We start from the raw sequence: 20,769 nt of genomic DNA on the forward strand, positions 1-20,769 counted from the left end.
CTCTTCCCTGGACACACTTCAGGCTTTCAGGGTCCCCCTTTTAGTGAGGGGCCCAGAACTGAACGCAGTGGAAAGCTGTGCCAGAAATGAGGAAAGATTCAATATTTCCCTGAGACCAGTTAGAGCTCTATCCACTTGGGAACACTGCCTCCCTGTACATTCATAACAATATATGTATTTATACCTACAAAAATCTGTCTAAACTGGGTGTAGAGAGTATCAAATACAAATTGGAGAATCCTCCCAGCATAACATGGATCTTCATGCCTTTTTTGTTGTTGGTTTTGATGTTTCCCCTAAGAGTGTCTTATGGAAACGGATGGGGTTACTCATAGAATTAAGCTCAGTTTGCTTTCCTCACTGCGAAGGCACAGGGCGCGTATATATATCATACATCATATAACACAGTTTTGCAACACAGCATCGAGCATCTCAGAAGTTAAATTCTTTCCTGTCTCCATATTAAGCGTTTAACAACAGCTGTGCAGAATTTCCAAAATGACCAGCCTTTTAGTTTTTTTCCACACTTGGCATCATTTAATCACCCAGTTTACAAAACAGATATAAATCCTTTGGGGCTTTGCTTCCTAACGGGACAGGTTTGGAGTGGGTGTGTTGCTAATTCAGAATGGTGTAAAGTTTCCCAACTTGTGAAAATGTACAAAACACATATTTGGAGACTACGGAAGGAGTCACAACAAACCTGAAGCCTTTCTCCTCACGACTGCACCAAATACTTGATGTTGAAACCTCTCTCATCTGATATTCTCTTTTCAGTAAGGATATGTTCCATTAGAGGATATGGTACGGCCTGGTGCTTTATTTCCGACCAGCACATCCAATTGGACTTAGTTGGTACCCTGTGTATGGGGAGCTATTGAATTTATCACCATAGTAGAACTACAGAAATTTGAAGTCATCTTCACACGTCATATTTGTACTCTGCCACAAGTAACAGAAGGATTTCAAGAACCAGAGTCCCTCTGGTCTCCTGCTTTTCTCGCACTTCTTCCTTCTTGCCTGTTTGGATGTTGATCTGAGATCTCTTGCTACATGGGCATAACATCACCCAGCTGAGACTATAAAGTACTCCGAGACCTTCAGTACTTAATGCTGTTTTCTTAAACCTCTAACATGAAACTATTCTCCCACCTGTCCTAACTCACTAGTCTTCTCTAGGAGCTTCCCTGGGAAGGTTTCTCAACCACTTCAGTGATGGTACAGTGACTTCTTCTCTGCCATCGCTAGCTTTCCTTCAAGATATTCATGCGACTAGTGATAGGACTAGAGGGAATGGCTTCAAGCTGCACCAGGGAAGGTTCAGGCTGGACGTTAGGAAATACTACTTCTCTGAAAGGGTGGTCAGGCACTGGAATGGGCTGCCCAGAGAGGTGGTGGAGTCACTGAGCCTGGAGTTGTTCAAAGAGCATTTGGATGTTGTGTTGAGGGACATGGTTTAGCGAGAACCATTGGTGAAGGGCTAATGGTTGGACTATATGATCCTGTGGGTCTTTTCAACCTTAGCGATTCTATGATTCTATATTCATTAGCTCTCTTGGAGTACGTGCTAGATAAAAGGATGATTTTTTACCCCTGAAAATATCTATCCCTGATTGAGATGGTCTTTACTTTTTCAAGCAGCCACGTACACTCAAACAGCTTGTATCCCCATTGCACTCCAATGCACCCATGCTAACAAGCCCTTCATGGCCATGCGGTTCAAGGTAAGTGGTGTATGTTTTTCCTGTTCTCTCACCTACGGTAACCAAAGGAGGATTTATTCTGCTGCTGCATAGTTGTGAATTGCTTCAAGTTGCAGTAGTCCCCAGTATTTTTCCTACATTATGATAAACCCCTTTTAATCTTGACCTCCACGGTTTTCCCCTGGTTTGTTTCCTGTTTTCCTACCAACTCACACTGCCATTTACTTCCACAGAAACAAGAATTCGTCCTCATACTTGCTTGTCTGGAAGTTCTCTACTCATCCTCTGGCAGCAACACATGTAATGCGAAGTAGGATTCATCTCAACATTCAGCCTTAGAACTACACTTTAAGATGATGCCCAAACGTTTATCCCAAACCTCACAGACACTGCGAACTCCACCTTGAGGGCATTTGAGTGCAGTTGCATGAAGGACAGCAACAAAGTCCTTCAGCACTCCCACACATCTTCCTGTCTTCCTGACAAGACTGACAAACGTGTCCATGTGTATGGCAAACAGGTATAAAGATTGTAAGGTATACAGGTATAGGACCAGAGAGATTATCGCGTTTACAGAGGAGTAATGAAATAAAGAGCTTACCCGTGCCTTCACTGGGCTCGCGGAAGGGCTCCAAGAGGAGCAATCTCCAGATAGAGATCCTTCCTCCGTGGGAGTCAGCCCTTCAATGGGGTCTAGGAGGGTCTCCACTCCTTCCGGTCACTCAGGTGAAATTGCGTTCAGCTGTGCCCCTGCGGCTGACTCAGTGCTCGCCTCAGGTGGTCAACCAGAGGTTCAGGCTGTGATTCAACAGTTCCCATACACCATGGAACATGACACACGTATCCATGGATGGAAGCAGTTTGCCACGTTTTCAGAGCTCGGATCACCCCAATGCTTGTAACAACTTTTACACGTCTCTAATTTACACTCAGTGTCAAACAAACCAAGGGTGTTCCAGATTCAGAACAACTGTCTCTGAATTCACTCTGATTCAACACCAGTACAGGCTGTCAGCATCTCTGCACCAGAAATTTGCACTCCTTCCCTACCTGGCCAAAGCAGTGAATGGTTTGAGATCACAGCACTTCAGACTTTGGTGCCCACAGAAAGCGGAGATGAATCCCAGAGAATAAAAACAAATGGCTGAAAGTCACCAGGAAAAGGTGGAGCAAAACGCAGGGCAGATTTGGTGCCTAAAAATCAGAGTGGTGCCTAAAAATCAGAGTAGTGCCTAACAATCTATCTTTTTTTTCAGCTCTAAGAAGTAAACCAACATTCAGTGAAACCTTCAGTAAGGGAGTTTGTTTCTATGTAGGCCCAAGGGGAACCGCTCATATCAATAACATGAAGAATGCCCTTAAATGGAAGAGCTTGCCCACATCTCATGGGCGACGGGACGAGACGAAGCACTGCCTTCTACCCATCTGGGCTTTCTGCCCAGTGAGACTCAGATTCCCAAACAGGCAACTGAAGTGCATTTTGGTGGGAACAAAAAAGAGCTCCAGCTCTTCTATGAGCTCAGCTATTCTGAGATCTCTTGGATCACCATTATGGTACTGGAATTACTCCTCGCCACCACGAGACAGAACTTTCTGCCTAGCACTTACGCGCTGAGACCCCGGTAACAACGATAACAACAATATTGTCTTCAAGTCTTCAAGTCTTCAAGAAGAGCACGCGGTGGTGGTGAAGGATGTTTTGTATTTTACGGGCTGGAGCGCCCCCTTCTGTTGCATCCGCGCCCTGGATTTAACTCGCGTTCGAGCAGCCGGCTGCGGAGTGCTGCGGTTCTCATCTGCGCGGCGCCACTGAACAGCAGCTGAGCCCGGAGAGATGATGGCAGAGCGGGCGGTCCTTGCTGTTGGTGTGAGGGTTTGGCGGGCGCAAGCCGAGCTGCCCCAGGAAGAGCGGCTGTGGGAACCTCCCTGGCAGCGTCATTGGTGTAATTAGTTGGTGAAGTCGGGCATATTTTGAAGGGAAGCTGCAAAGCTGAAATGATGAGGTGTTATTTATAGCTCTGTACTCTGCGTTTGAACTTTGTGTCTCTTGCAGCCACCGGCTGATTCCAGGCTGTTCCGAACAACTGAGGATATCTGGCTGAAATATGTTTTGAAGCAGCTCAATAATGCCAATCAATATAATAATTTATGCGTTAATCCCCGCGGGTTACCTAGATCATGAACAGAGCTCAGAAGGGGTTAGGAGTAGAGCGACACACAGCTCCGCTTCGCGCTGAGGGCAGTTTTGGCCCTCCGAGCTTGCCGTAGCCACCCTGCGCTCTGGCGCCGGCGGACCGGAAGTACTCGTAGTCACTATGGCGGCCGCCTGCGGGGGGTTTGAGCTGCGAGGCTGTGGGGAACGGTGCCTTTTGAGAACGGTGTTTTTCTGAGCGTTTTATCTTCACCGGGTGGTTTTCTTCCTCGATGTGTCGAATGAACGGCGATGGAGAGCCCACAAAATTCCAGCCTCCCCCGAAGCCCGTCATTATTGACAAGCAGAAGCAGAGAGAGGAGAGGAGGTAGAAGGGGTAGGCCGCGGTGGGGGCCGCCCTCAGATTCCTCAGGGCTCTGAGGCATTGGTACTCGAAAAGTGCGTGTCGGAAGGTGACAGAGACACGGGCCCTGCCTCTGCCTTTGCCTCACATCTCGAGGTCAGCTGGGAGCTGAGTGCAGGTATTTCTGTTTGTGAAATGGAATTCCTCTTGTGCTAAGCATTTCTCATGTCTCCGAAACCCACCTGCACTGCTTTAAGTGGCACAGTGTTTAAAGTGGTGGTGCTGCCCCTGAGAGGAGAGTGACGATGTGATACTGTGCACACTGGGGGTATTGGTCAACAGTTGGCTGCACGTACCCAGCAGTGTGCCCAGGTGGCCAAGAATGCCAGCAGCATCCTGGCCTGTGTCAGAAATAGTGCAGTCAGAAGGACTGGTGAAGCGATCTGCCTGCTGTTCTCAGCACTGGTGAAACTGCATGTCCAGTACTGTGCTCAGTTTTGGGCCCCTCACTACAAGAAAGGCACTGGGGCTCTGGATCGCATACAGAGAAGGATGCGTCCAGAGTGGTGAAGGATCTGGGGCACAATATTATGGGAGTGTCTGAAGGAGCAGGGATTGTTCAGTCTGGAGGAGATTCAAAGGAAACCTCATTTCTCTGCACCACTACCTGAAAGGAGGTTGTGGCTGCGTGGGAGTCAGCTTCTCCTCCCAAGGAGCAGCAGGAGGACAAGAGGTGATGGCCTTCAGTTGTGCCAGGGGAGGTTCAGGTTGGATACTAGGAAAAATGTCCTCTCACAATGCCCAGGCAGGTGGTGGAATTGTTGTCCCTGGAGGTGTTCAAGCCATTCTCTGGCTCTGAGGCCAAGTCTCCATGCTGTCTGAAACACAGTGACCCCATGCAAATAATCTGTTGGTAGTGGCCCTCTGGCCAGTACTGTGTCAGGAAGCGTGCCTTCAACTTAGCTGCCAGACTGTTGAACTCCAGAGCATAAGGAGATTTCTATGGCACGGTATAATTCATTGGAGCAGAAAAGAGTTTTAAGAGTCCCCTTAAGCTTTGCCAACACAAGATAACCACTTGAATGTGGTGTCTCCTGTAGGCTCTCTCCAGCTGTTTGTAAGAAACAGTAGGAAAAAAATTATTATCTTTTACTATCAAGTGATGAAAAAAGTGTTTTTTTCATCTGTGTCTCATTTAGACCATGAAGAAATTCCTGTAAACAAGGCAGGAGTTTAATTTTTTAGTGGGAACGTAGGCGATAATTTAGTTAACTTTCTGACTGATACCGGGATTATATCAGGATGGTGAGCAGTCACCTGGGGTTTCTGCAGGGCTCCATTTCAGAGCCAGATGGAGGACTGCATCAGGGGAGGGTCAGGGTGGAAAAGCTTCTGCCCCAGAGGTTGACCGTGCACGAAACAGGTTGCCCAGGCCCAAACATGCCAGAGTTCAAGGAGCCTTTGGACACCACTCTCAGACATAGTGTGGCTGGTTTTATGTGGAGGCAGGGGTTGGTTTTATGGGGAGGCAGGGGTTGAACTCCTATGATCCTTGTGAGTCTCTTCCAAGTGGCCATTCTACAATGGCCTGGAAGGCTGTTAAACAGCTTTTGGTTGTGTTAGTTATCAAGGTGATACAAGCATATAAAATCTGGTACCTTAATGCTACTCCTGTAGTGAAAGAACATTTATAACCAAAGTACCTGCCTTCCTCAGTAGGTAACTTAGGAGACGTACAAGGAGTAACAGCCTGCAGATGCCTCTGTATTACACTGTGCAGACAGAACAGCCAGCGCTATGGAAACTTAATGCTACTGATGTGGGGGGTGGAAGGAGCAGTTAGCAAGATGTGCATCTCAGAAGGTCTGGCAGACTGGTAAAAGAATGCTATCCAATTTAGCTTACAGGGAAAAGGAGGAACGGCTGCTGTCCTATTCTTCTTTCCTTAGTAAGTAACAGAGTTAGAAGCGTAGAAGAGAGTTAACAGCATATCAACTTAAGGACGGTGTAATAAATCAGTGTTATTTAGGTATATGAACAAAAATAACAGCCACACAGCCCCCAAATCCCTTTTCTCCCACTGGTGTCCAGCAGTCCCTTCGTTTGCTGACAGATCGGGCTGCTTTCTTCTCTTAAAGCAGCACTTGTCTCATTGCTTTGCTTCACAGTCAGAATTCTGACCTTCTGACCTTTTAATACCTTTCTTTTCTCTTTTTTTTAATCTTTCCTTCTAGCTGCAGGTCAGAATGAAACCTCAACCATGGTCAAAACGGTGGGAGAGGCCGAAATACAACATAAAAGGAATAAAATTTGAGGTACCCGAGAAAAAATGAAGGAAGCACAGAAGTGGAAGCAGCCCTGGCTGGAATTCAATATGCTGCGAGAGTACGATACTTCAAAATAGAGGAATAAATATGGAGGGAAGCGAGTGAAGAGCTGAACAAGTAACAGCTTTGAGTTCAATGTAAAAATTGTCAGTTTTCAAGTTTTGTACGCAAATAAAAGACAGTGAAATTTCAGCAGTTCTTGTCTGAATGTTAAACTGTCCCATTCCTGAAAACAGTGTTACAGTGTGTTCAGCCCTGCTTCTGCCTTCCCTTCTAAATCACAGCTAATAGAAGGGGTTTGCAGTTAGTGTGTTGTCACTTCCAAATAACTGTTTCTTCTGCCTTTGCCAAGTAGACAGGGGCCAATTGTGAAAATGCTTCACTCAGTAGGTTCAGAAGGGGGCTATGGCAGGGAAGCAGATGTACAGAAGCCCAGCTGGCCAATCTGAGAGTATGTGCTGCTTAGCTGTCCTGTAAAGGCACTTTTGAAATGACATCTGATAAAGCACCAATAGTAACCTGACAACAAAGCAGTAATACCAACGTTTTGAAACCAGCTTGCAAGAATGAAGCCAGATTAGCTGTTACTCCAGTCAGATTGTGTGAATGGGTGCAAGATTCACCACAAAGTGGCACAGTAGGTTCTCAAAGATACTCAACTGGGATGGGGCTTCTGAGCTCCAGTAAAAATCGCCTTCCCCTGCTTACCAGTCATGACAAGTGACGTCTGCAGCCACTGGAAGAAGCCTCTACAGAGGTAAAGCGTGATAGAACCTATTCCAATTTCATAGCAGCACAAGACTAATTTCTTTGGGAGCAACTTTCCACATGAATAAGGAAGCAGAGGAGACAAAAGCAAGCACGGAGATCACATGCTTCAGCCTGATTACCTTATCAGTTGTATTTTCTTTGCACTCAGGAAAGTAGAAGTGCACAATTACTTACAACAGAACTCCTAAATCCTGCAGATAATGAAGCGCCAGCAGTGCCACAGTTTTTTTCCATACTTCACATAACATTCCTGTCGTGTTCAAGATTTGAAAGCGTTAAAAGTCTCATTAACATAAAAACATCTTTACTTTTCAAAAGAATTGCTTTGCTTTTATTTTAAAAGTCATTGTTGTCTATAACACTGATGAATGCTATTTACAATTAAAATAGTTTACAAAAATACATATTCTGTAATAAAAAACAACAGAAAAACCAGTAGGGAATAAAAGCCCCCAAGAGTTAAATGGAAGACCCATAAATAACATTTTAGAGAAGCAGGCAATAGCAAACTTAGCAGAATTTGTGACGCACTGCTGTTTCTACAATAAAACATCCTTTTTATTCTGCAGTAGTAATATTTACTGCACATATACGAAGTTACACAACATTAGAAATCCAACATGGGTACGGTGAAATGCGGTTTAATGGGTCTTACAGGGAAGCAAAAGGTAAATGTCCTTAGAGAGCCAATTACTAGAAGGTAACTGGAGTTGTTGTTCTGCTTGTCTGATAAATGAGGGCGGGTGACAGCTCCAAGTCTGTGCACAAAGTCCAGTCTGTATCTCAAGTACAAAGCTCCACTACAAATCATACTCTGGAGAAGAGTAAGCGTAGTTAAGACGTTCTCCTGTGCAACTTCTTACCTTCCTGAACTGCCATTTACCATCAGTAGATCTTCACTAGATCAAACTTCTCATGGCACGCAGAATTCCTGCTTCTGTGTCGGGATCAAAAAGCTATGAAGAACTCAATGTGAGTTTCAGTAGAGTTATCTCATTAAGTGGACAATAAGTTAGAGTTCAGTGACTCCCGAGTCAGAGTGATTTGGTGTGGTACTGAAAACAGCTTGTGAAGTTGTCTGCTCACCAGCAGTGGTAACGTTACAGGCACTCACTGCAGTCATCCTTCCCAAAAGAACAAAGCACTGAGGCTTTGTCATATATTTCAGAACACCTGCACTTCACACTGACCATTGTGATTCTGTCTAGGAGTAGATGGCATCAGAAGACATCTGGAAAAAAAAAATATATATATATATATTTCACAGTAAAACAACTGCAGGCAGTCCACTCATTAAACGTTACCACTTTTTTAGAGTGAGCATCAGGCTTGTTTCAGTAAAAGAACTGCTGCTTCAAAGAAATCCTTATTTCCTGATCACAGATTTAAGATGTTCCCGTTTGCACTCTTCAGTGAGCTCTTCAGCAATACGCAGAGCCTTGACTTTCACCAACAGGAGAACAACTTCTTCAGCTTCATCACTATTACAAAAACAAGTTGATATAGCAACACATTCACACCTGACTTCAAAATCAATAAAGCTAAAACGTGCCTTGAGCTACACTGACCACTAACTGCACCCAACGTCTAGAGCCTCAAACTAGCCTGAACTAGTACTGCAAAAGCAATCCATTTTACATTATGGATTGCATCTTTAGTTGTACGTAGATGTTGGAAGTACATCACTGAAAGTGTTAAATGCATGAGGCTTGAGGAATTTAAGAATCATAGAATCATTAAGGTTGGAAAAAAACACAAAGATCATCTAGTCCAACTGTCAACCCATCACCACCATGCCCATTGAATCACTTCCCTAAAAGAAATACTAACATAAAGAATTATGAGGAAGTGCTGCATCCCAAAGAACACGTTGTTTGTTACCTGTGGTTATTCCTGTGAAGCATACGTGCTCACTGAACCAAATGCTGGCAGAAGTTCACTGACTCGGGGAGAGTTGACCCACTTCCAAGATTTTGGAACCACCTTTCTGGGAAGCACGCAACCACCTGTTCACCCAGAGAGTATTTTGAAAGAAAAAATACAAAGAAAAAAAAAAGGCTTTCAAGTAACACTAAGTCACACCACTTCTGACAGACTTGTCCTTTTGGCTAGTTCAGTTATTATTGGCAGTGTTTACTCTTCAAAAAACAAAACCATCATTTTAAGCAGTTATTCCTAAAAGCCTAGGAACCAATGCTTGCTTTGAAATTCTTTTATACACCAAGGTCATTAAAAAACAAAGAAACAAACAAAAAAACAACTTCAAATGTTAAATAATTACACTTCAGACTACATCTGTCCCCATGGAAATAAGACCTTTCACCTCTTTACACTTCTCTATGTTTTCTGGCCCTGGTGGTGTGTTGAAGAGGTTCAGAAGAAGGTAACGATTCAGCAGCTTGCTCAGTCCCACACCACGGACTGTGTCTTCCTGTACAGTCCCATCCCAAAGGAGAACACTGGAGAGCAGCTGCAGTAATGGAGAAACAGAACATGCATATCTGATGGCTGAGGGTGCGTTAGAACCTCCTTTTTAAACTCAAAAGATACCACTGTCCATCCAATCTCAGTACTCAAAAAACAGGATTTATTCTCTCCAAGCTTACTGCCAATTAGTCACTAAAAAACTACAGATCATAAATAGTATTTTGAAGTAGATTAATTTTACATTGCGCCTATGAGCTGTACCCTCATACATACACACATCACCTCCCAGGGAAAGAAAGAGCATGTTACCCTTCCAATTGGTTAACAATTTGCTAACACCCAAGAACAGAAAACAGCTATGCTTTATTTTTTCAGAGAAAAGCCAGTGGACAAATCTGAAGGTGTACACATGTACAAAGACACCAGAGGTGTGCACGTGTACAAAGACACCAAGCTTAGCAAGAAACAGGGATCAACAGCAATTGAGATCCAATTCTAAGTGAACATTGGAGAGAATCTGTGACAGAATGAAAGAACAACCACTACTGCATATGCTACATAAGATTACATGCCACCAGCCTCACAACACAGGTAAGGTTGATAGCCTTGATCCATAGCAGCAAAAAGATTCTTTTGTACTTGACCTCAGTATTATTCGTTAGCAAGAGTTGTCTTCAGTTACCTGTTATCACTGTAGAAATGACTATTTAAAAAGATTTAAGCCCAGCGTAAGAACATCGCTGGTCTCCCCCTCAACACAGAATGGTTAATGTCAAGGTAACTGTTAACCTCAAGGTAGTTCACCCACACAGACACAGTACGTGATCTTAGCAGTCACCAGTCAGAAAGCAGTCGCAAAGCCCACGACTACTGCATACTTCTCTGGAGTGTTTGGCAGGACACTTCCTTTTGACTCCATGAGCTGCTAGGAAAGTTAGACTGTATGATGGCACAAACATCAAAACCTCATCAACTGTACTTCCTCATTAAAATAGTTCCTGTCCTCTTCTCGCCCAGCCCTTTGTGAGTACTCTCCCATACAATTTCTGGGCATGGTTTAGAGGACATTCCCGATAGGCAGCCTGCAGATGATCACCTGCTTTGAAAGACATGCACCAATAGGGGCTGCACAACGGCAGTCTCAAACACAGATAAGTCACACTAATAAGCTGCTGAACAGATCCAAAGAGTTTAATGCATGACCCGCAGTACTACTTACTCTGGGGTAAACGAATTCACGACTTCACTCCAGAAAAAAAAAGAGTGGCAAACTGTCAGAAGATACCCAACACATAAGCACATTTTCAACCAGTTCTGCACATCACCACTTCTAAAGAGAACCCTGACAGTGAGGATGGAAAACAAACTGAATAGAGAAAACTTCAATCAGCAGTGAAAGACCCCCGGTCTCGCTTTTAGAAACATGTATTTGACTGTGCATTAGCCTGACTTAAATGTCCAATCTCAGAAGGTGATACCAGAATCTTATGTCTGTTTCATGTCTGCCAGGTATCAGCACTAAGCTCCCTCTTGTCTTCTCTGCATCTGTCCATGACAAACCCTTACACAACAGCTTGCCCCAGGAGTGAATATGGCAAGTCCTCAACATTCCCAAATTCCCTGATTTCTCTACAGGAATGTGCAACATGACAGCAGGAAGCCTATGCAGAGCTGTCACCATGGCCTTGTTAGCACACACAGCAGGGGAACTGGGACGTTAATGTGTTTTCCTGCATCTAAACCTCATCTTTAGTACAAATCCAAACACACTCATAGAGGAAACGGATCTAAGAAGGAAATTGAATCACAGGCATTCAGATATGCAGCACTTAATCAGACATAACTCAGCACTTTAGACTGAATAAAGCTATACTAATACGCTTATACGCACATGCAGGGATTCTATTCTACAAGAGCAACATGGGCACTGTATGCACATACTGAGGAAACAGACCTATCCACAGAGTGCCAATGACTGATCTCATGGAAGGTTAGCAGGAACAGATGATGAAATTAAAGTCTCTTGACTACGTATCAGAGGTGGGTGAGCATAAATAGCTCACTGACGAAAACAGCTAACCTTCCTATTAAAATGCATTAAGCTCTCAGGAATCAGATTTGACTGAAGATACATTTCCTCAAAGACGACAGTCTCCTTTTAACTAAAATGACTTTCACAGACAAGATCGGTGTCTTTTCTTTACCTCAACAGCTGACCAAAACCTGTCTGCCTTGGAATTTTGAACATGGCGATGATTTGTCTTCCACAGTGCTGGTCAGAAAAAGAGGAAGAGGAAATAAGGATTTTGTTTGACCTGAAAGTAAGACAAACAGACAATTCATCTCTTAAACACCGATGAATTACAACTATGGGATTCTTTCAGCAGTGACAACCAGAATAAAGGTCCTAAGGAAACAGCTGTTAACTGAAACTCCTTGCAATACCCAATGGAATTAGCAGTTGGAAACACTCGAGTATGTGTTTAATGGATTCTCAGCAGAACAGCACTGCTTGTAACCAGACAAACATGCTGCATCAGGCTTAGCAACACTCTTCTCCCAGCTGTGTCTTAACCCCACATCCTACCAGACTCTTACCAGTTATCCTCTCTCTAAGAGCGTCCAGCAGTAAGCATCAGCAATATCAACTATTTCAGGAAAGAAAGGAGGAGTCAGGAGTAGAAGGGGGAAGCAGACCACCACAAATAACACAAGCCCTCAGATACTCCAAGTTAAGATCACAAAACCAGACTCTGGGCTGTGCCCATAAAGAACTTTCCATTTATGAAAGCTTTTAGTTACAGGAAGCAAAAAAGGCACTAAGTTGACTGCGTAGTTACTCTTGTCGGAATGAGTTCATAAACATCAATGTTTGGTAACTATTCCTACAATGAAACAGTAGAAGGCACATTTGTTCCAGTTTGCTCATGGATGTCTACAATATATTTCACCCACGCTTCTGGGGAAAAGGTACAGAAAAATAGAACAAAGGCTAAAAAAAGAGGTTAGGTTGCAGGTAGACTTGGTGGTCTTTAAGGTCTTTCCCAGCCTGAGCAGTTCTATGATTCTATGACTAAAAATAACAATTTTAAAAAGTAAATAAATAAATTCCCAGAGGACAGCTTACCTTTTCGGATACAGAGGGATAAAGACATCCTCCTCTACAGACTGCTTCATCCTCAGGAACAACCGTGTTAATCAAATCCTGTCAAAAAAAAAGAAAAAAGGAAAAATATTAACACATCCTCACAAGAAAAGGATCTCACCTTCCACTTACAACGGCATTAAAGACCTGTGAGCAAGTCTCAGCTTTAACCATCTTTTTCTTTTTCTTTTTTTGATAAAATCCTCTTGGATAACGAGATTAATGTATTTACCAGCTATGAAGTTCTATTAAAAAAAACACAACAAAACACCACAGCTACTATACAAACAGAACCTTATCTAAAGCTTCTTCCTGAAGTCAAGTGTGGCGACTGCATAAACGTTTGTTATTATTTCTTTTCATACTAAGGGCCTAAACATCAACTTAGTTTCACCTACTTTATGCTGGATAAACTCCCAGATTTACATGAGAATAAAACCAGAACTGGGCTAAGTGTATGTTACAGTGAATATTTACAGTGAATGCATACACTGCATCAAGAACTTCCTTCCCCATTACCACAACAGCCTTTACCTGTTTTGCCTGACTGCATTCCCTTCTGGACAGGACTTGTTTTTCAAACACGTTATCGCAAAGCTGTGTAAGGTTCTCAGTCTGTGAAGTCGATAAAGGATCCCACACATTCTTGGCAAATGCTGAAAAATAGGAATTATTTCATTCATGATATCCAAGTGGCTATCTGCTCTAGTTTCAAGGAAGTAAACATTCAAAAAGCTAAACCTTTCATTTGCAGTAACCTTAACAAGTAATTGTAACTATCAACATAATTTTACATTACCACTTATTTAAGGTTTCATTACCTAGCTGCAGTGAACGTCCTCAAGACAACCTTAATATACCTGTAATTTTTGGCAGGATAGTTTTTTCAATCACTCTAGGCAAAACTTCTTCATCAGGATCATCATCTCTTTTTGATTCAGACGGCTTTTTGGCATCGCTGAATCCTTCTACAGCTCTGAACCAGGGCATCTCTTTCAGGTCTGTAGAATTCTGCTGAAAGATCATTCCCGTTAGTTGTTCAGCTGTCAGGATTGAGAGAAAAAGCTCCATGCAGAAATATATCTAATGATACCAAAAGATTCTCATTTAACAGTTTTACATGGATTCTAATCACTGAATGGACCAAAGCAGCAAGCTAAAACTGAATGTAAAGCTAGATTTCAGAGGGTAGGGTTGTCAAAATGTCAGCAAACAGCTCCACATTAATAAAGATGCAAGTGATTCATACGCAAGCAACCTGACAAGAGGAAAAGATGTCGTCCTTCTAGTTATCAACACTTATCTCAAGCTCTGGAATGCCTCTATAACCCACGGCAAAGCTCCTGTACAGAAGTCTTCCCTGCAAGCAGCATGCCCCGATCCTGCACTCTGGTAAAGCCTTTTTCAGGAAAAAAAAAAGATACAGAAGACCACAAAAAGACTTCTGCGGTTTTGAACAACTGCACAGATTGAAATACCCATTACATTTCATATTTTGTATGTCTCTTAAAAGCTCAGACAGGAAAATCCTTCTTCTGTTATTCAGCAAATACGCATCGTGCCTCTCCCAGCTCCTCGTGACCTGCTCACTAAGGCAGTTCAAATCTCAATTTGAAATACATTCCAACTTTGGACAAAAAACTGATTAAACTAAAGTAGCCTACAGTCTTATCTATTCTTCCTAAGGCATTGGTCAGAATTGTTTAAATGCATTAATTCTATGCTGTAGAAAATAAACGATATACCATTCAAAAGGAGTATTTCTTCACTCTCCCTTGAAAATCCTTCTCAACACGGGAGGAATTTTGCTCTCATATCCTGACCAACCTTTGCTCTTCTGGAATTCAGTCACCTCTGTCAGAGCCAGTTCTTCATCACTCGGCATGCCTTCGTGGTGACCAGCTGTTTGTGAACGCTCTCTCAGCTGCCGCCTGCAAGTCCTGCATTCTGTAATGAACTCAGGTGAGTTATTCACCATGTACATACGTAAAAGAAAGCTCAGTGATATACTAAGAACACCCGGTGAGAGCAATAGCCTAAGGAAACACAGTGAGGAAGCAGAAGTAAGTATGCAACCCTAGAGACACAGGACTGTAACAGTAAGGTACTTTGTGAGCTGCCAAAGGACATTAAAAGCATCTCTAACGACCTTCACTTCACCACATTCATACTAGGAACTCCCCCCACCTGAAACACCAAACATCTAACATGGTACTCCATACTATCCCTGCCAGAGGTAGTCTGTAAGAAACTACTGCGCTCTCAACAGTCCATCATCTCAGTTCTATGTAGCTTATGCAACAACTTGCATAGAAACTGTGACTGCATCCAAGTCTCACTGGGGCTAAAAAACGTTAGTCCTGGCACCACATATCATAACGAGCATGCAAAAATCAACAAGGAAAATTATATTTATACATATTCATTTGCATAGCATACCTCTTGTATGTAATTATTGGCATTACTTAACGTTAAAGGTTAACAGTTTGCTTCAAGCAAAGATTTATTACGTCGTTTTTCAACCAATAAAACTCTTAAGTCCTTACCTGTGTCTAAACAGTGATGAGTCAAGGCACCAATGCAACTGGAACGGTTTCAGAGCTCCCAGTAACTTAAGGTCAGCAGCAGACCCCGACGTTCAAAATGTAGCACCTGGCCTACGCTGATAACAGAGGGTAGGTTAGATGTTCTGATGCACCCACTGCCACCCCACCAGCAACAATACCACCTGCCTATTTTTGTCATCTGTGCAATAATCACAACAGTGTATTCCTATATATAATCACAATATCATTTATTCCAACAGCAGGGAAAAATCTACTTTCAGTTTCGTGAACAGCCTCACTTCAACTTACGTTAAATTAATAGTACCTATTAACATTCAGATTCCAATCAGCAGGAAGAAAACCCTCCATTAACAAATAGATGGTTTCCATGTACCTTGAGCTTTGGAAAGGAAAGGCATTTTTGCACGTGTGTGTATCACCTCGCTTAGTAACCGCACAGATTTACCTTCATCCCTGTGTAAGTAACAGGAAGCAGATGCACACTTACTACAGTTAGATGTAATTATACGTACCTTCGATGCTCACACATTTTCAGAAGCTTCATCTTTTCATCACTCTCCAATCCAGCATTACTTGGTTTGCCATTCCCAGCTACCAGAAGACAGGAACAAGACAAAGAGGTGAATGCAGAACACTGATTCTGCTTCTGCTCTTCATTTGGAGACTAACCAAAGTAAATAAAACCTCCTGATGAAAAATTCACAGTGTCCAGAGTGAAAGCACAGTCAAGTATTATCAGTGAACTGTAGGACAGCTGTGGCTGCTCCCTCGTGCAGGGGGATTGCCAGGTCACAGCCTGAACCGGGAGGTGAGCACCTGAGTGAGCACAGGGAGGGACCCCAGATCCACCTTCCTCTCTGCCCTTCCTGGTGACGCTTCCAGCTGTGCTTCCCAGAGTGCACACACACTCAGAGTCTGCATGCTTTGCACCCACCCCACCTGCACACCAGTTAGAACCAGAAAGGGCTACATCCCCGAGCTCACTCTTCTCAAGCTGCTGCCAGTTATCAGTCAATCCTTCTTTGTCCTCCTGTTCTACAGTGCCTGCGTCCCAAACAACCTAATATCTACTGGAAAACTGACTCAGTTTCTCTTTTCAAGTACTGATAGACAGCCACTGAGATCAGTAATTCAAAACTGACGGAGCATTCGGTCATGCTATATTCACTATTCTACCACGGAGAAGTGATACTACGCGTCCTACTTCGGTAAGGATTTCAACTAGGACATCTAGTACAGTATGCCCACTGACAGCAGGGAGGGACAAAACATTACACATGAAAATAAAATATAATCCAAGAATTAACTGCGTGTTTCTACTTAAAGAATGAGATTTCAGTCAGAAAGTAACTGGTAACTTCATACTAACTTGTCAGATGCTGCATAGAAGTAGATTCCGTTTCCAGCTCATCTTGCCTTCGCTTCAGTACCGACACGACTCGCTGCTGAATAAGTGCACGTACAGCAGATTCTAGCTTAGTTATGTATTAAACAAACACAAACAAAGTGTTTATGTCCTTAAAACAAAGCACAAAATGCTTGCTAATAATAGCACCTGCGTTGGAGCAAAGAAGAACTGCAAGACTTACCCATACCAACATTTACAGAAGCACTGTGTGTGGACAAGATTCATGCTTTGGAAAACACCAAATGTCACTGACGTAGTGGTAGTTCTGAAGGTACCACCACTGACATTTTACCCATATTCCTCTACACAGCACGCTCCTAAAGAGCATAATATGGCAAGTGTAGCGACGTTACACTGCATAGATTCTACCCAAGTCGATGTGAGTAGGAATACAGCACACATCAGTGCGTCCCACTTAATTTATACCAACTTAATATCACCAAGCTATTACTACCAGACGTGTTCTCCCTCCCCTTCTTGTTACTTTCCAAATAGGTCTCCCCCTCTTGATAGTCTTTCACATTTGATTGTACTTGAACTCCCCACATCATTTCATCCACTTCTTTCAGGTGATCAAGGCCAAAAAACAAACCAACAACATACAATTCCACAGAAATATTTAGTCCACTTCAGTGGAAATTCTTTGAACACAAGCAGGCCAGCAGCAGTCTGTACAAAAGAGTATACATACACAGAGGTTCACACAAGTGAACGGCAGACGTTTGTGTTTCAGCTGCACGATGGTACGTGTTTCCGCGGTCTCTGGCGCCCCCGCGTGGCCGATCGGCGGAATGGCGGCCGCGTACAGTTCGGTGCCGCCGTGGAAATAGATGAGGGGCAGCCTGGTTTAGAAGGAGGAGATCGCTGAGCCGGCGGTCCGAGAACCGGCAGCTCGCCCGCACGCGTAGCGCTTCGGAGCAACAGTTGCTGGTTTGGAGTCGTCGGGCGCATGCTCGCTACGACCTGGAGGACTAATCACAATAGAGAGCGGCGGATGAGCTGCACAGAGCGGTTACGAAGCCACTTCCGCATTCCTACGCGCACGCGTTGTGCCGCCTGCAGGACTGAGCAGCGGACAGCGGCAGTTCCGCGCATTGGCCACGAGGTGGCGGCAGAGACCGCGGAAAGAACTTGGACGGGATCGATGCGGCCCGCGGCGCAATCGCTGGCGGTCAGTGCTCTGTCGGGATGACGGGGGAAGAACACGGAATGAGAAGTGGGGGGCGGTGGGGGTGAAGACGAAGAAAACAGAGGGAGACTCCTCCAAACTCAGGAAAGCCGTGCTAAGTGCTTTACAAAAAGAAAATAATAATAATAATAATAAAAAGTTTTAAAAAATTTCTTTTTGGCAGCATCTGTTGCACTGTTCTGAAATATTCACATGCCAAAATGTAACTGCCCAGTACATTTAACGACAACAAAATTAAAGCACGTTGGCAGAAAGCAGAGCGCCATATTGGTGTTCACTCAGCCTCTGTCTTCTTCGTGCTTTCATGTATTTCACAGCTACCTAATGTAAATCACAGCTACCTCTGGAAGACAGCCCGAGAGCTGTGCAGGTCCATCAGGCTCAGCTGCAGCTTTTCATCTGCCCTTCTCTGGCCCTCCTGCAGCTGGAGAGAGAGCACAGGAGGGCACGTGGGATGCAGACCCTCCCCAGTCAGGCCGCAGCAGTCGCTCCTGCCAGCACTCCCTTTCCCCCACGTCTTTCCCATTGGACAGTCTGGAGCCCTGTGTGGCAGAGGAGGAGAGAGCTGCAGGCAGAAGGAAAACGGGCTGCTGGGATTCCTCCATCCCACTGCCAGGTGTCTTCTCTGGCATTTTGGGGGTGGGAAGGGAGTTGTGGGAGCACCCGTGGGGCTCCGGGCAGGAGGGAAGGAAGCAAAGATGCAGCTGCAGGCAGCGGGCTCTGGGCTGGAGCAGTGCAGCCAGGCACAAACAGTGACAACAGTACACACACAGATAAACACCCAGTACAGAATCTGGCACTCCATGGTCCTCCCAGAGCTTGTTACTGCTTTTTAGGCTGCCCTACAGGTATTCTGTCCTTTCTCCATCATTCCCGTGTCTTGCCCCCTTCCTTCACCCCGTGCCTTCCCCATTCCTTTTCCAGGCTTTCCCTTTCCTTTCCCCGCTTCCTTCCCCACGCCCTCCCCCTGCAACAGCCCCATGTTCTGCTGCTGTTCTCAGCTGACAATCCTTACACGACACTTTTCAAACACATCGGATCAGACTGCACACTGGCACTGATTCTAAAACAACAACAAATACATACAGTATTATGCGTGGATAACAAACTCCTACCTGCTTGAAGACCAATAGCAGCTCCTCATCCTGCAGTAACTCCTGCACACAGCCAGGTCTCCCGTGCAGGGATTTGGCATCCGCAGTGGCTTCGCAACATTGGATTTGAGTCTTTGACTTCCACCTCAATCTGCTCGACAGCAAACTGCCAGAAAGGAGGAAGAAGGAACGTGCCAGCAGTGGATGCGATTGGCAGAGCCAGCAGGGCATCCCCTGCTTCAAAGGGCACTCTGCCTTTCATCCCCACCGTGGGGCAGCCACTCTCCTGCTTTGCCTCTCCCCAGGGTCTGCAGGGTTTGTTCCATTGCATGCTGTACCCGCATGGCCAGCACGTGCTACGGAGCCCAAGTGGAACACCTGCTGCAGAACAAGTCTTCGCAAGAACAAGACCTACAACCCACATGAGCTCCCTCTACGAAACAAAACACTTGTGGCTACAGCCACAACTACAAGCTGTCTCAAAACTGTCAGGATACTTTGTTCCATCCCACGACCATTCTTCACTTGCAGGCCTTTAGGTCACCATCGCAGTCAAGATTAAAATTTAGGCTACATCCCAGCCACTCAGGCCTCCCGCTGCCATTCCCTTCCATTCTCGAGGGCCCCAGAAAAAGGCCCTGGGCCTTCACAAGTGAAGCAATGCAACCTGAGAGGACGGCTCTCATGTGGAGTGGCAGTGCTTCAGGATTTGATATTCACAAAGGAACGGCAACACCTGAGCAACACAGAGGAAGGTAGCAGGAATAAAAGGGCAAAGCAAGGCAAAACGTCGGGGAAAGAAAGGGAAAGGTGAGATGAAAATGACACACAGCTTGGAAGGTGCCCTAAAGAGCCATAACAAAGTCCGGCAGCACTGGCACGCTGTGCAATGGGGAAGATTTGTATATGTACATGGACCTTACCTGTTCAGGACACCAGTCACCTAAGTTGGGTTCAGGGGAATTATGGGACATGCAGCTTTCCAATCCTGAGCAGCTTATGGAAGAGCAAGGAGAAGGAAATAAAGGATGGCAGAGCACCATCAACACAGACAGTGGATATCCATGCAGACTCGCAAACCCACAGCTTCCTGGGTTGTTTCTGCTTTTGTAGCATTTGCGTGCTGCAGATGAGGAAAACGCTCTGCTGTTTGAGTCTTCTTCTGCAAGAGCCACATACAGGTAAATTGCAGCTAACCTGCAGACCGAGCACTACTGCCTGGAGTTGGTCAGGGGGAGCTCCTCCTGCCGCTGCTGGATGGTGATGCTGACAGGGCTGGAGATGCTCTGCAGGGCCAGCTCGTAGCTGGGAGCCAGGAATGGACACGGCGGGAGAGAGGAGAGAGCTGGCGGGGGCCAGCCGAGGCATCCCTCACTCAAAAGCTTTGAAGTTGCACGCTGCTTCTTGGCACTTTGTCCCCCACAACTCCAGAGCACTTCCAGCTCTTCCCTGGCAATTCACGGCTTGCACAGTGCCAAACGCAACCAAGAAAAAAAAGCAAGAAAGAAGCAAAGGCCATGGCTATGCACAGAAGCGGCCAGGAAGGGTTCAGCTCCACAATGAAGCCTGCACAAGTCAACTCAACAGATTCCAAGGAATTCATTGACATCTGACACAATTTGCAACGCCAGAAGCACTGCCAC

Source organism: Gallus gallus, chromosome Z (genome assembly GCF_016699485.2).
Source record: "Gallus gallus isolate bGalGal1 chromosome Z, bGalGal1.mat.broiler.GRCg7b, whole genome shotgun sequence".
In the NCBI taxonomy this organism is placed as follows: Eukaryota; Metazoa; Chordata; class Aves; order Galliformes; family Phasianidae; genus Gallus; species Gallus gallus.